General features: G+C 45.6%; 8 non-coding genes across 8 annotated transcripts; 4 read left to right on the forward strand and 4 right to left on the reverse strand.

The window, feature by feature from the left end:
• Nucleotides 1–954: 954 nt before the first annotated feature.
• trnak-cuu lies at nucleotides 955–1,027 on the forward strand. Its single transcript has one exon. It is a non-coding gene; the product is annotated as a tRNA-Lys (tRNA).
• Nucleotides 1,028–1,851: 824 nt separating this feature from the next.
• trnae-cuc lies at nucleotides 1,852–1,923 on the forward strand. Its single transcript has one exon. It is a non-coding gene; the product is annotated as a tRNA-Glu (tRNA).
• Nucleotides 1,924–2,499: 576 nt separating this feature from the next.
• On the forward strand, nucleotides 2,500–2,571 carry trnae-cuc. The gene has a single exon. It is a non-coding gene; the product is annotated as a tRNA-Glu (tRNA).
• Nucleotides 2,572–4,558: 1,987 nt separating this feature from the next.
• trnav-aac lies at nucleotides 4,559–4,631 on the reverse strand. Its single transcript has one exon. It is a non-coding gene; the product is annotated as a tRNA-Val (tRNA).
• Nucleotides 4,632–6,328: 1,697 nt separating this feature from the next.
• trnav-aac lies at nucleotides 6,329–6,401 on the reverse strand. Its single transcript has one exon. It is a non-coding gene; the product is annotated as a tRNA-Val (tRNA).
• Nucleotides 6,402–7,022: 621 nt separating this feature from the next.
• trnak-uuu lies at nucleotides 7,023–7,115 on the reverse strand. The gene is made up of 2 exons: nucleotides 7,079–7,115; nucleotides 7,023–7,058 (listed from the first exon to the last, which is right to left on the reverse strand). It is a non-coding gene; the product is annotated as a tRNA-Lys (tRNA).
• Nucleotides 7,116–11,963: 4,848 nt separating this feature from the next.
• Nucleotides 11,964–12,035, forward strand: trnad-guc. Its single transcript has one exon. It is a non-coding gene; the product is annotated as a tRNA-Asp (tRNA).
• Nucleotides 12,036–12,589: 554 nt separating this feature from the next.
• On the reverse strand, nucleotides 12,590–12,663 carry trnai-aau. Its single transcript has one exon. It is a non-coding gene; the product is annotated as a tRNA-Ile (tRNA).
• Between the last annotated feature and the right edge of the window lie 466 nt (nucleotides 12,664–13,129).

Below are 13,129 nucleotides of genomic sequence, written 5' to 3' on the forward strand. Positions count from 1 at the left end.
CCCCTCACTGAGCCAGTCCGGAACCTTGGGGTCTTGTTTGACCCTCAACTATCCTTTCTACCCCACATCTGCCCCATGACCCGCTCTGCCTTCCCCACCTCCGCGACATCTCCCTGCTCCACCACCGTCTCACACCACAGGCCACCAAAACCCTCACACACACCTTCATTACATCGTGGCTCAACTATGCAAACTCCCTGGTTGTCGGCCTCCCCAACTCCTCCCTCCACAGGCCGCAGATCATCCAGAACTCTGCAGCCCCTAACCTCTGCGACCTCCTAACCCCCTACCACTCTGTTCGCTTCCTCCGCTCAGCGGGCTCCGGGCTGTTTCACGTCCCCCGCCTCGCTCGCCCGGGCGGGCGGGCCTTCTGCCGCTTTGCACCCACCCTCTGGAACTCCATCCCGCAGTCCCTCCGCCTCGCCCCCTCCCTCGCCACCTTCAAGATCCACCTCCATACCCTCCTTTTCGACTGTGCTTTCAATCTCCCGGCTTCATTCACCCCCTGCCCTCCACCCACCCTGATCCTGACCCCCAGCTCAGGTCCAAAACTCTGACTGGCCAGCACGGTGGGACGTCCTCCCGACGTGAAAGGCGCTTTACACATGTAATGTTGTTGTTGTTATTGTAGCACGTGCCGACTATAGATTTACACTGCGCTCCCTGACAACCAAAAAAAATAATAAATTGGTCACTTCAATCCATGACTGTTTGTGGGACGCCTCTGTGAACAATTGTCTGCCGCGTTTCACCCGTAAAATACACAGTCAATTCGCTTTGCAGTGTATCCTGTGAAGCGCTTTGAAACGTCTCGAAGACGTGATGAGGCGCTGTGTCTCACGCAACAACAATTATTATTTTTGTTCACAGAAATCCAGGCGGTTCATTAATGACTTTATGTGCAATATAACCTGAAGCCCAGGTGGCCCGGGGTGTCAGGGTGTCGGTGTGAGAGCCCGGCTAGCTCAGTCGGTAGAGCATGAGACTCTTAATCTCAGGGTCGTGGGTTCGAGCCCCACGTTGGGCGTCGTGATTTTGCGCAATCCTCAAACCTTGCTTTCTTCAGTTCCAGAAAACAAAATAACAATGGTGCATTTTGTTACAGATTATTACAAACCTAAAATCCCTCTCCTGGTGGAGGTGAAGCAGGGAAGCAAACATTGCAAGTCGTGTCGAAAAAATAAGTACAATTAGCGGGAGAAAGACGGCAGGTGAACAGCACAAAGTAAAGGTTTATGTTTGTTTACAACCAACTGATTGACAGGAAGAACCCGATCAACAACTGAGACAAACTGCCCTTTTATTGCAGAAAATATCAATGGAAAAATTAGAATGAATTATCATCCCACAAATGCTATAAATACACGTACTATCAATGTATAATATAATCTATAATCACTGAGAGCGCAGCACTGCACACAGTGAGACAGGCAGCAGATTTGTGACTTCTGGTTTAATCATCTTTTCCTCTGAATGACATTGAACTCGACAGCTTTACGTCATTTCGTCTTTGAGCGAAGGACAGTAACCTCACAGCCGCGCTTCCTCCTTTTAAAATCAAAACATAAACACAGCATATCAGCCTTACGCGTTCCATGTACTCATCCAAAATAACTTGTATTGACAAATATGCCAATGAAAATCGGGAGCCTGAGGTGCGGAGGCGCTGCCGTGAGCCGATCAGGAGGGCCTCAGACTTGTTCACACTCAACTGTAGGAAGTTTGCCCTCATCCAGGACTTGGTGTCCGACAGACAGTGTCAGGACAGCAGTGGTCCTGGAGTTTCAGACCCCCTCCCCCCAGAGGTGAATGGAGTCTATTAAACATACGCAGTATCATTAGTGACTGTGTTCCCTGATGGTCTAGTGGTTAGGATTCGGCGCTCTCACCGCCGCGGCCCGGGTTCGATTCCCGGTCAGGGAAGCATTTTATTTCCACTGGAACCATGAAGTCGCTTGTGTATAAAAAGGACTAAACACGCCGCTTTATTCATATTTAGAACCATACTATTAAAATGTTAGGCACATAAACTGCTGTTTTTATGCTTTCAAACAATGGTAAATTTCCTGCTGAAGGATTTCACGGTTTGAGGTCAGCGATATTCTGGACATTGCCAATTTCAGGTGATCTGTTTGTCACATTTATCAGCTGCAAATTTCAGGGAAACAACTGGAAACTCAAGGTTTGGGTTTGCCAACAATGTTCACATCCATTCTGATCTCTCCAACAATTGCACTTCATTGTCACAATCGTTCTGATAGTCGCTTCCTCTCTTCTCCGTAACTGACAAGTTATTGTGTTTGGGCTTTTATGAACGATATTCATTATTCTCAGAAAAACCAACAGCAAACATTCCTGTTCCGGATGCTGTGGTTCCTGCGATTTCCTGCGTGTGTTTGTGAAGATAATTCCGCTGATGGCTTAAGTCCCATTGAAGGGCTTTCAGATGCCCTCCCCCAGAGGTAAATGGAGTCTATTAAACACACACAGTGACTGTGTTCCCTGATGGTCTAGTGGTTAGGATTTGGCGCTCTCACCGCCGCGGCCCGGGTTCGATTCCCGGTCAGGGAAGCATTTTTTTCCACTGGAACCATGTGTATAAAAAGGAGTAGACACGCTGATTTATTTATATATAGCACCATAGAAATGTACAGGAGAGAAAGGGGGCTATCGTATCTGTGATTGCTCTTTTAAGCGCAGTCCTTTCAGTCACATTGTCCCGCTCTTTCTACATAACCCTGTCTCCTTTTTAGGAATATTTACCTGGTTCACTTCGGGAAACTCACATGGAATATGCAGGCAGGACATTCAATATTCTAACCATTCTGTCCTGGAACAAATCCCAACATTTCCCCATTTGATCTTTGTAATCAAACGCAATGGTTCCTGTAGAGTGAGGATGAAACCAGATGTGGTGCAAAGAGAAATACCAGCGAATCATCCTGTAGTTCTCCCCATCCTGGGGTTTGGAATTTATTGATGTTACGGCAGCAGCAGTTGAAAGAAAAGATACCCTCAATTTAATTTACAAATGAAAGCAACAAGTTTTTTCTGTGCTTCCATTGAACGCATTATCCTTGTTTTCCCGGAATCTCATCCATCAATTGAAATGGTAATGTTTTGCTTTCAAGCAGATGAACTGCGCATTTCGCAAACAGCACTGAATCATTTGAAAGCAGAAAAGTGACAGAAAATGATTTGGTAATAGTGAAGGAACATAAAGGAAGTCAGGATTTGAATCCCAGATCTCTGGATCTGCAGGTTATGAGCTACCGCTGAACTACAAGGCCTCGTGAAAATGTACAGAGAGATCGATATAGCAGCACAGCCATCGTCTTGTAACAGAAACAATGTTTTACATCAGCAACTTTTTTCTTCACGGATTCGCTGAAAACTTTGGTCAGTGAAGAGCACTACTTCTGTGAAGCGCTTTGAGACATCTCGAATACACGATAAGGCTCAATATCAAATGCGAGGATTATTATTAAGTACAGGTTGTGTCTGTTATAAGAATCTCTGCAATGGTGAATTGAACAACAACAACAGGTGTATGTCAGCCTTTCATGTCAGGAGGACGTCCCAAGGCGCTGGACAGTCAGGGATCCACACCCGAACTGGTGGATGTGATCAGGAGGAGCTGGAGGGCGGGGAGGGTAGGGGTAGAAAGTTGACCAAAAGCAAAGAGGAGGGTCTTGAGATGGGTCTTGAAGGAGGAAAGGGTGAGGCTGAGGCAGTCAAACTGGGGGATGGAGTTCCAGAGGGTCGGGGCAGAGAGGCTGAATACCTGCCCGCCAATAGTGAGGTGGACAAGGCGGTAGACATGAAGCAAGCTGGAGCACACTGAGCGGAGGGAGCGGAAAGATTGTTAGGTTGTTAGGAGGTCACAGAGATAGGGAGGAGCAAGGCCATGGTGGGCTTTGAAGGTGAGAACCAGGATATTGAACTGTATCCTCTGTGTGATGGGAAGCCAGTGGAGTCGGGCGAGGATGGGTTGATAGGGTTGCGGAGCCTGGTGTGGGAGAGGACATGAGCTGCAGAGCTCTGACTGATCTGCGGCCTATGGAGGGAGGAGTTGGGGAGGCCGACAAGTAGGGAGTTTGCGTAGTAGAGCCTGGATGTGATGAGTGTGTGGATGAGGGTCTCGGGGACCTGCTCTTGGTGAGAGACATTTGCAGAGTTGAATTCAACTCAGAATGAAGGACTTAACTTGCGGCCCAATGTACACATCCCGACCAATCTACCTCATTCCAGAGTGTTTGGCACAGAATGGTTAGAACCAAGTCCTGGGCCTGTGGGTGTGCGTTGCTGACTGCTGTCGTGCAGCTGAAATCACATAACTCGACAGTGAAACCACTGCCTGGCAAGGAGATCCCTCGAAACTTTCCCCCTCCCAGGAAGACAGTCACCAGTTGCTCCGTCCTCAACTGAAGGTGGGCAGCGGTCAACAGCCCTTCATTACAGTAAGATCCTGGATCATGTGAGTTCACAATCCCAACACCCGACCTTCTGGATTTGTCTTGCCAACTGAGGCAGGCGGACACCAAAAATAACAAGAGTTTGTTTCCACCAGGTTTCGAACCTGGGACCTTTCGCGTGTTAGGCGAATGTGATAACCACTACACTATGGAAACCTTCTGCAGCCTCGTGAGGCCATTCTTAAATCAACCTTATTTTTTCAACATGAAACTTGGGATATTTTATATGAAGCTTTGTCTTTTTTCTTCAAAAAGCCGTGCAGAATGTAATTGACAGGGCCCGAAAGTGCGTCGTGAGATTAATAATCCATCGCCTTTACCACTCGTGTAACCATATTTAACTATATTTAGTGTAACTATATTTACTCGTGTACTTTTGAGAACTGTTTTGCACAAAATTCCTTGTGACATTCTGCCTTGTTACTACACTTCAAAGAACTGCTATCAGTTGCGACACTTCGATACGATTATGCGCTGGAAATATGTATTTTCGCAAGTTTTCGTAATAGCTTTTTTTCAAAGTGAGAGAAACTGATTTGATACAGAACCAAGAGCAGCACTTCTGGTTGACCACATTCTAAATACTGCTGAAACATTACAATTCTTGATCATTTGTCTTTGTAACCAAACATCATGGTTCCTGTAGGTGGCAATATAAGGCTGAAACCAGATGTGGTGTGAAAAGAAATATCAACGACTGATCATGTAGTTCTTCCCATCCTGCAGTTTGGAATACATTTTTCTTACATGTAGCAGCAGTTCAAAGAAATCAGCCGGGAATCTCATCCATTGATTGAAATGATAATGTTTTGCTTTCAAGCAGCTGAATTGCGCATTTCACAAATAGTACTGAATCATTTAAAAACGGCAAAGTGAGTGAGTGACAGAAAAAATAATTTGGTAACAGTGAAGGAACAGGATTCGAACCACAGATCTCCTGATCTGCAGTCATAAGAACTACCGCTGAGCTTCATGGCCTCCATGAGTTGAAATGTGCAGAGAAATTGATATATCAGCATAGCCATCATCATGTAAAATAAATAAACAGTGTTTTATATTAGCACCTTTTGCTTCACAGATTCACCAAAAGCTTTGGTCAGTGAAGAGCGCTGCTTCTGTGAAGCACATTGAGACATCTCAAAGACATTATAAGGCTCTATACCAAATGCAAGGATATTGTTATTAAGTAAAGGTTGGCTGTTATAAGGATCTCCCCAATTAACAATTGCGGAGGTCCTTATAACAGACAACCTTAACTTAATTAATTAACAATTCAACAACAACAAATTACATTTGAATAGTGCCTTTCACGTCAGGGATCCACACCCGAGCTGGTGGTTGGGATCAGGCAGAGTGGAGGGCGGGAAGGGTAGAGGTGGGAGGGTGACCGAAGGCACGGTTGAAGAGGAGGGTCTTGAAGGAGGCAAGGGAGGGGGTGAGCCAGAGGACTGTGGGATGGAGTTTCAGAGGGTGGGAGCAGAGAAACTGAAGGTCCACCTGCCAATGGTGAGGCAGGCAAGGCAGGGGAACGTGAAGTAGGCTGGTGCCTGCTGAGCGGAGGGAGTGGACAGTTTGATAGGTGTTAGGAGGTCACAGAGGTACAGAACAGCAAGACCATAGAGGGCTTTGAAGGTGAGGACCAGGATCTTGAACTGTATCCTCTGATTGATGGGAAGCCAGTGGAGCCGGGCGAGGATGGGTGTGATAGGGTCGAGGAGTCTGGTGCAGGAGAGGATATGACCTGCAGAATTCTGGATGATCTGCGGCCTGTGGAGAGAGGAGTTGGGGAGGCCGACAAGTAGAACCTGGATGTGATGAATGTGTGGATGACGGTCTGAAAAATAACAAGAGTTTGTTTCCACCAGGTTTCGAACCTGGGACCTTTCGCGTGTTAGGCGAATGTGATAACCACTACACTATGGAAACCTTCTGCAGCCTCGTGAGGCCATTCTTAAATCAACCTTATTTTTCAACACAAAACATGGGATATTTTAAATCAAGTTTTTGTCTTTTTTCTTCAAAAAAGCTGTGCAGAATGTAATTGACAGGGCCCGAAAGTGCGCCGTGAGATTAACAAATCCATCGCCTTTACCACTCAGTCAGAACTACATTTACTCGTGTACTTTTCAGAACTGTTCTGCACAAAATTCCCTGTAACATTATGACTTGTTACTACACTTCAAAGAACTGCTGTCCAGTCCCAACACTTCCATAGGATGATACGCTGGAAATATGTATTTTCGCAAGTCTTCATAATAGTTTGTTTTAAAATGAGAGAAACAGATTTGATAAACAAGGAAGGCCCTGTGTGTGTGAAATGAAAGTTGTGAGTATTAGGTTTGTGTGTGTTATTGAGGTTGGACGGCTGCAGCTTCAGGACTGAATATCAAGACTCTGGAAATCAGAGTCTCATGAAGACAGACGTGTGTCTCTGTATATTAATACGATATTAATGACATACTTAAAGATGTTGATATCAGAAAAAAGTGAATGACCACTTCAACGTAATAAGAGATTTCCCTCCTCAATACAGTTGATTTAAAATAACGCCCGAACAGGGACTTGAACCCTGGACCCTCAGATGACTGTCAGGTTCGTTGCTTTAAAAGTCTGATGCTCTACCGACTGAGCTATCCGGGCTCCTCACCCACAGGGATAACTTTGATTCCTTCAGAAAATGGTCAATCTATATTATATGTATTTCATTCCCTCCGACTGCTTCCCTCGCTCACCGCGTTCAAAATCCATCCCAACACATTCCTCTTTAAACTCGGTGAAGGGGATCATTCCCCCCTCGAGCTCAGTGCCCACACACCAGTGTCAAGTGCTTTGAGGCCTCCACACGACGGGAAAGACGTTATCTAATTTACATTGATCGCTTCGGCCGAGAGAATCTTACTTTGCTAACCTTGTTTCACAAAGGCTTGAAGACGTCTTGTGGAATATTTAGACGACTATTGCTATAACTTTGTATCTCTGTGACTGTGCAACTTTGTAAGTTCCGTTGTTTCTATTAATTCTTCAGTAAAAACAACTATGGTTTGTGTGGCCGGTAACCAGCTCGGCTTCTGAACCGTTTGGACAATTGCTGCTCAGAGGAGAGCATCAAACGCCCAGAGAGCCCATGAACGTCAGAGAGCCCAAACGTCCCCATGAAGTATCCGATAACGGGAACAATAAGTCAGGTGAACGGAGACCATATCTCCAGCTCTGTGTTTGTGACAATGACAGGAAATCAATCTAAAGCAGAATGTCCCCATTACCCTCCAGTCTCCACCACGTCCACATGACAACAAATACTTTGACATAATTTTCTCTGATTCGCAGCCACATATTTTTGACTTACTTTAAATTTCCGGAAATAAATTGTATAATAACCAGAAGGACTAAAATAACCTCCCCGTCGGGGAATTGAACCCCAGTCTCCTGCGTGACAGGCGGGGATACTGACCACTATACTAACGAGGATTCACATGGATTCTTTTGCTTTCATTCAACCAAGTACAGAGATGGTGACACTAACAACTGTAACCAGACCAATGATCTGGGAACCTACTGTCCTCGTTCCCTCTATTTCTGCTGCTCGTCTGCGCTGCTCTGTGTCAACCCACAAGGATTGATCACGAGCAGATGGTTTGGGAGGAAATGAATGGGTGGCTCCGAGAAGAGCCTCTGGGGCTTCATCTCAGCAAAGGGGACGATTTACTGCCTTATGGCTGGTGTTTGCGTCTTTGCCGCTCGGTCTCGCTGAGGCTGCTGCACATCGTGGCTTCTTTACAGCTCTCTTTAGCAGCGCTTTCTTTACAGGCTTTTTGGATGGTTTGGGCTTCTTATTGACTGAACTTAAACTCGTGTCCAGCAAAGCCTGACGTCCATCCTGTGTTCAGCGATGTGACTGAAGCTAATGTTTGACATTAATCAGCATCAGGGCCTGGTCCTGTTCAGCTGCTTCTGTCCCAACCTGATCTGGTTCCTCACACAGTCTTGTGTTGCGGAGATTCAGACCGACAGCCTCATGTTGTAATACCAGATAGGACCATCAGAGGGCGGTCCATCACACAGCGCCATCACTGGCCGGGACCCCATTCGCTCAGTGACGGGAGAAGCTGTTACACTGCTCTGTAATGGGGTCATCGCTGGCCTGAGCTGGAGAGTGAACGGCGTCAGCCACTGGGACCAGCTTCAGGCCCTGGAACTTCAGGGACAATCATATAATAACATATAATAATAATAATAATAATCCTTGCGTTTGATATAACGCGTTTCATGTCTTCGAGACGTCTCAAAGCGCTTCACAGAATATACCGTAAAGTGAATTGACTGTATATGTTGTGGGCGAAACGCGGCAGCCAATTGCGCACAGCAGTGTCCCACAAACAGTCGTGGGTTGAGTGACAAAATTATTTTTTTTGAAGGATTATTATTCCCGGAAAAGCGATCAACTAACAACCAGATTCCTACCTACTGTTATTATTATTATTATTATTTTTTGTATTGTTTGGTAAATAGAGGCCTGTGTGTGGACTAAGAATACTTACTTAGAGGCAGAGAAGTAAACTGATGGCTCGGCTGCAGTCTACCAACAGTTAAAACAGTTAATTTGACATTACTGCGGCATGTTTACCGCGGGCCCCAACTCGGAAACTCACAAAATGTATTTATGTATTTATGTATACATATGTATTTCAATTAACTGCAAAGAAAATAAAGGTGGACACTAAAGAAAAGAACGTATGTGGTGAGTGCACTTTATGTGAGGTTTGCGATATGTATAACATGCCTTTGTTTGATTAGAGTTACAGAACAAAATGTGTTCTATGTGTTACATATGTAAAAAGTAAAAGTTTACATTTGCAAAAGTAAATATGTATAATATGTTTAGGTTTGCAGAGCTGTTACACTGCTGGGTATATGCTTTTGATCATCAGATAATGGGAAGGAGATGGATGAGCAAATCTGCAAGCAAATTTCCCACTACCTATTAGTAGGTAATACTCCCACAAAAAGGAACATGTTTTATAAACATATTAAGAGTAAAAGAATGGTCAATGGAAAGGTGAGGCTGATTAGGGACCAAAATTGAAAGCTTCTCGTGAAGACGGAGTGTTTTTTTTAAGTGAAATAAATGTTTCTGCCAGATTCCAAACTTGGGACCTCCTGTGTGTGAAGCAATTGTGTTACAATAAGGAAACGTCATTGCTGATATAGTGCCTTATCACGTCATTGAGACGTCTCAAAACCCTTCACAGAATATACTGGAAAGTGAATTGACTGTATATTTTATGGGTGAAACGCGGCAGCCAATTGCTCACAGCAGCGTCCCCACAAACAGTCAAATTTCAGGTTCTGGGCAATGAGCAGAATGAGCAGCTTATTCTTTATAGCCTTCCTTTAAATAAGGACCAGAGAACAGAGGAACGAACCAAAGATACTCAGCAACTCAAGCTTTGAAAATTTGTTACTTAATAAGAAATGTAAATGTGTTAGCCCAATCACCACAAATACAACAGACAGACCAATAGCATAACCAAATATCCATATCAAAGTCTGTTGGTAAATTCACAAACAGCAGGAAAAAGTCTTGCATCAGATGAGAAGTCTTGCTTCAGACCTGAAACCTCTTGCTTGGGCATTTTGATCCCAAAGTCAAAGTTGATGATGGACAGCTGAGCTGTGCACTTTAATAATTAATACAATAATTTAATAATAATTACAGTAATGTAATAATATTAATAATTATACATTATTATTACAATAATCTCGACGCTTTGCAAAAAAAGTTGGTTGAACTGTAGCTTTGGACATGGACATGACACAGAAACTGCAGACTCTGGACAAAACAAAAATACTTAGCGTCAAAGGCTCGGAGCTGCTTCATCGTTGTGTAACCAATCTGATGGTGCAAAACACTGATCCTGAAATGAAATGAAATGCAAGCATAATAAATGGCAGAAAATAAACCACTTTGATTTGACATCCGTCTCTGGGTGGACCATGAACCACCAACACTTCTGGTTTACAGCCGAGGGCACCACAGAGACAGATGGATTGGGCATTTGGTTTGTTATTGACTTGGGTGAAGGTGGCCTTGAAGTTCACTGTCACAATTGTGATCCAGTTCCTTGCGGCCATGGTCAGAGTCTGACATGTTTGGAATTAAGTCACTGCGTAAAACATATTGTTTGGTGACAGCCCTGGCCCCCAGTCCTCACCATCTGCTGGTTTGTTGCTGTGAAAACAATCCGGGACAGAACCCCAGTCACCGCAAGCGGCTGCTTTTACAACAACAACAAAATTACATTTATAGAGCGCCTTGCACTTCAGGAGGATGTCCCAAAGCTGGACAGACAGGGGTCAGGACCTGAGCATGGGGTAGGGGTGGGGTTGGGGTGAGGGAAGGCAGAGAGGTGGGAGGGCGACCAAAGGCATATTCGAAGAGGAGGGTCTTGAGACCGGCCTTGAGGGAGGCAAGGGAGCAAGCGAGGCGAAGGGACCGTGGGATGGAGTTCCAGAGTGGGACCTTAGTTGGTTTGTGAGGTGATTGAGGGTGAACAGGGGGTTCTGGCTGTTTATTCAATAAAATGCTGTTGATTCAGTCTCAGCCCAAACCAGTTTGGAGAGAAACCATCAGTTTCAGAAGTGAGAGAAACCGAGATGAGGAACCGAGAAGCTGAGCAGCTGTAAGTCGCTGTGGAGCCTCCTGGCTTCACTCTCCTGAGCAGCTCCACACACTGAGCCTCTCCTCGTCCCCGCGGCTCAAACTGCACCCCCCTAAAGCCCCCCCAAAGCCCCCAAAAGCCGCACAGCCTCCGGCAGCCACTGACGCTTCACCCAAAGCCGCCGGGAACAACCGTGTCGCCCACGAAGCAGGAATCCAGCTGGAACCCGAGGGAGGAGAGCAAACAGATGGTGGTGATGCCGAGCAGCACAAAGGCTTGTCCCTGGGTGTTGTTATTATGTACATTATATAATATACAATAATAATAATAATAATTGCTCAGACTCAGAATGGTCTGAGTTTCCGCTGTCGGCACAAACAAGGACCGGGAGAGCATCCGGAGCTGCGATTCCCAGGGTTATCAGCAAGTGACTGGGAGAATCCCAGCTCCAGAGCCTGGTCTGTCCATCCTCCCACCTCCTGCCAATGAGCCCAGCCCTTACCTGGGCTGGTCTGTCCAGACCAATGCTCTGCCCCCCCCACCCCACGGGCTCACCCCGGGACCACACTCACTGCCACAGAACAGTAGGAAGACTCAAAAATACACCCAGAAATAGGTTCCCGCAGACACTCGGTGAGTGTTGTTATTGTGCTGCAGTTTAACATTAAATAAAGAACTGCACTATTGTCAAGACAACAGCTGTTGAAGTAACGCGGGATATGTTGCTGTAACTATTGGGTTTGAGGATAATGTGGGAACAGCAGCAGCGGCAGAAGCTCATCACACGTGGACATCACATGTGGAATTCAAACAGGTCAATCTGTGCGAATCCTCGTTAGTATAGTGGTCAGTATCCCCGCCTGTCACGCGGGAGACCGGGGTTCAATTCCCCGACGGGGAGGTTATTTTAGTCCCTGTGTTGGTTACCAAATTAATCCACGTTGTTATTGTTGTTTTGTGTGAATCCGAGTAAAATTAGCATGACATACGTTGTTTGACATATGTTTGTGTCCAGGCTGGAGGTTAATGGAGCTTAACCAGCAGAATCAATGTCGATTCCACTGGGACCCTCTACACAACTCCCAACTATTTCAAAGTGACGTCTTTCTTCTGTGTGTTTGTAACTCCACCTCCCCTCGTCACAGAGATGGCTCCCACCCTTCACAGGCCGCTTTGCAGAGAGAGATACGGACAACTTCTGGGCAGCCTTCCCCAGATGGCTTGTTTCTCAGCCTGGAGATCGGCAGGTATCTGAGCTGCAGCCCTTCTCTTTCTGTGCTCCAGTGTTCTTACATCTCTGCTCACAAAACACACAGTCAGTGCAATTCACAGTGTATCCTGTGAAGCGCTTTGAGACATCTCGAAGAGCTATATTAAACGCACGGATTATTCCTATTATTATTATTGGCGGCACCACCGCTGCTAAAGTAACATAATGGGCAGCAATTAAAATAATGGCCCGTACGGGGATCGAACCCGCGACCTTGGCGTTATTAGCACCACGCTCTAACCAACTGAGCTAACCGGCCTGACTTACTGACTCAGTCACAGGAAGCTGGAATTACAGACGTTCACTTTGCCACCTGGTGACTGACGGACTCTGGTGCATTTTGTGCACAACAGAGCACTAATTACGCTGTGCAATTGCTGCTCACGAGCCATAATCTCCCGGACTCCCACTTTACCCTCAGCAATTCCTTTGAAGTGTGGTTACAAGGCCAACGTGACAGGGGATTTTACACAAAGTAATTTTATTCTCAAATGATCTGATTGCTGTGGTTTTGTGTCTTTAACGCAGGAAACGATTTTTGGCAGTTTTCACTTGAGCAAAACAGAGATCATTTGCCCACAAATATACAGTCAATTCACTTTACAGTATATTCTGTGAAGCCTTGAGACGTCTCGAAGATGTGATCAACGCAAGAATCAAATGCAAGGATTATTATTGTTATTATTATTGTATTATAATATTATTGTGAAGTGCAGCCACGACTG

The sequence above is a fragment of the Callorhinchus milii genome, unplaced genomic scaffold (genome assembly GCF_018977255.1).
Source record: "Callorhinchus milii isolate IMCB2004 unplaced genomic scaffold, IMCB_Cmil_1.0 Scaffold19, whole genome shotgun sequence".
NCBI lineage: Eukaryota > Metazoa > Chordata > Chondrichthyes > Chimaeriformes > Callorhinchidae > Callorhinchus > Callorhinchus milii.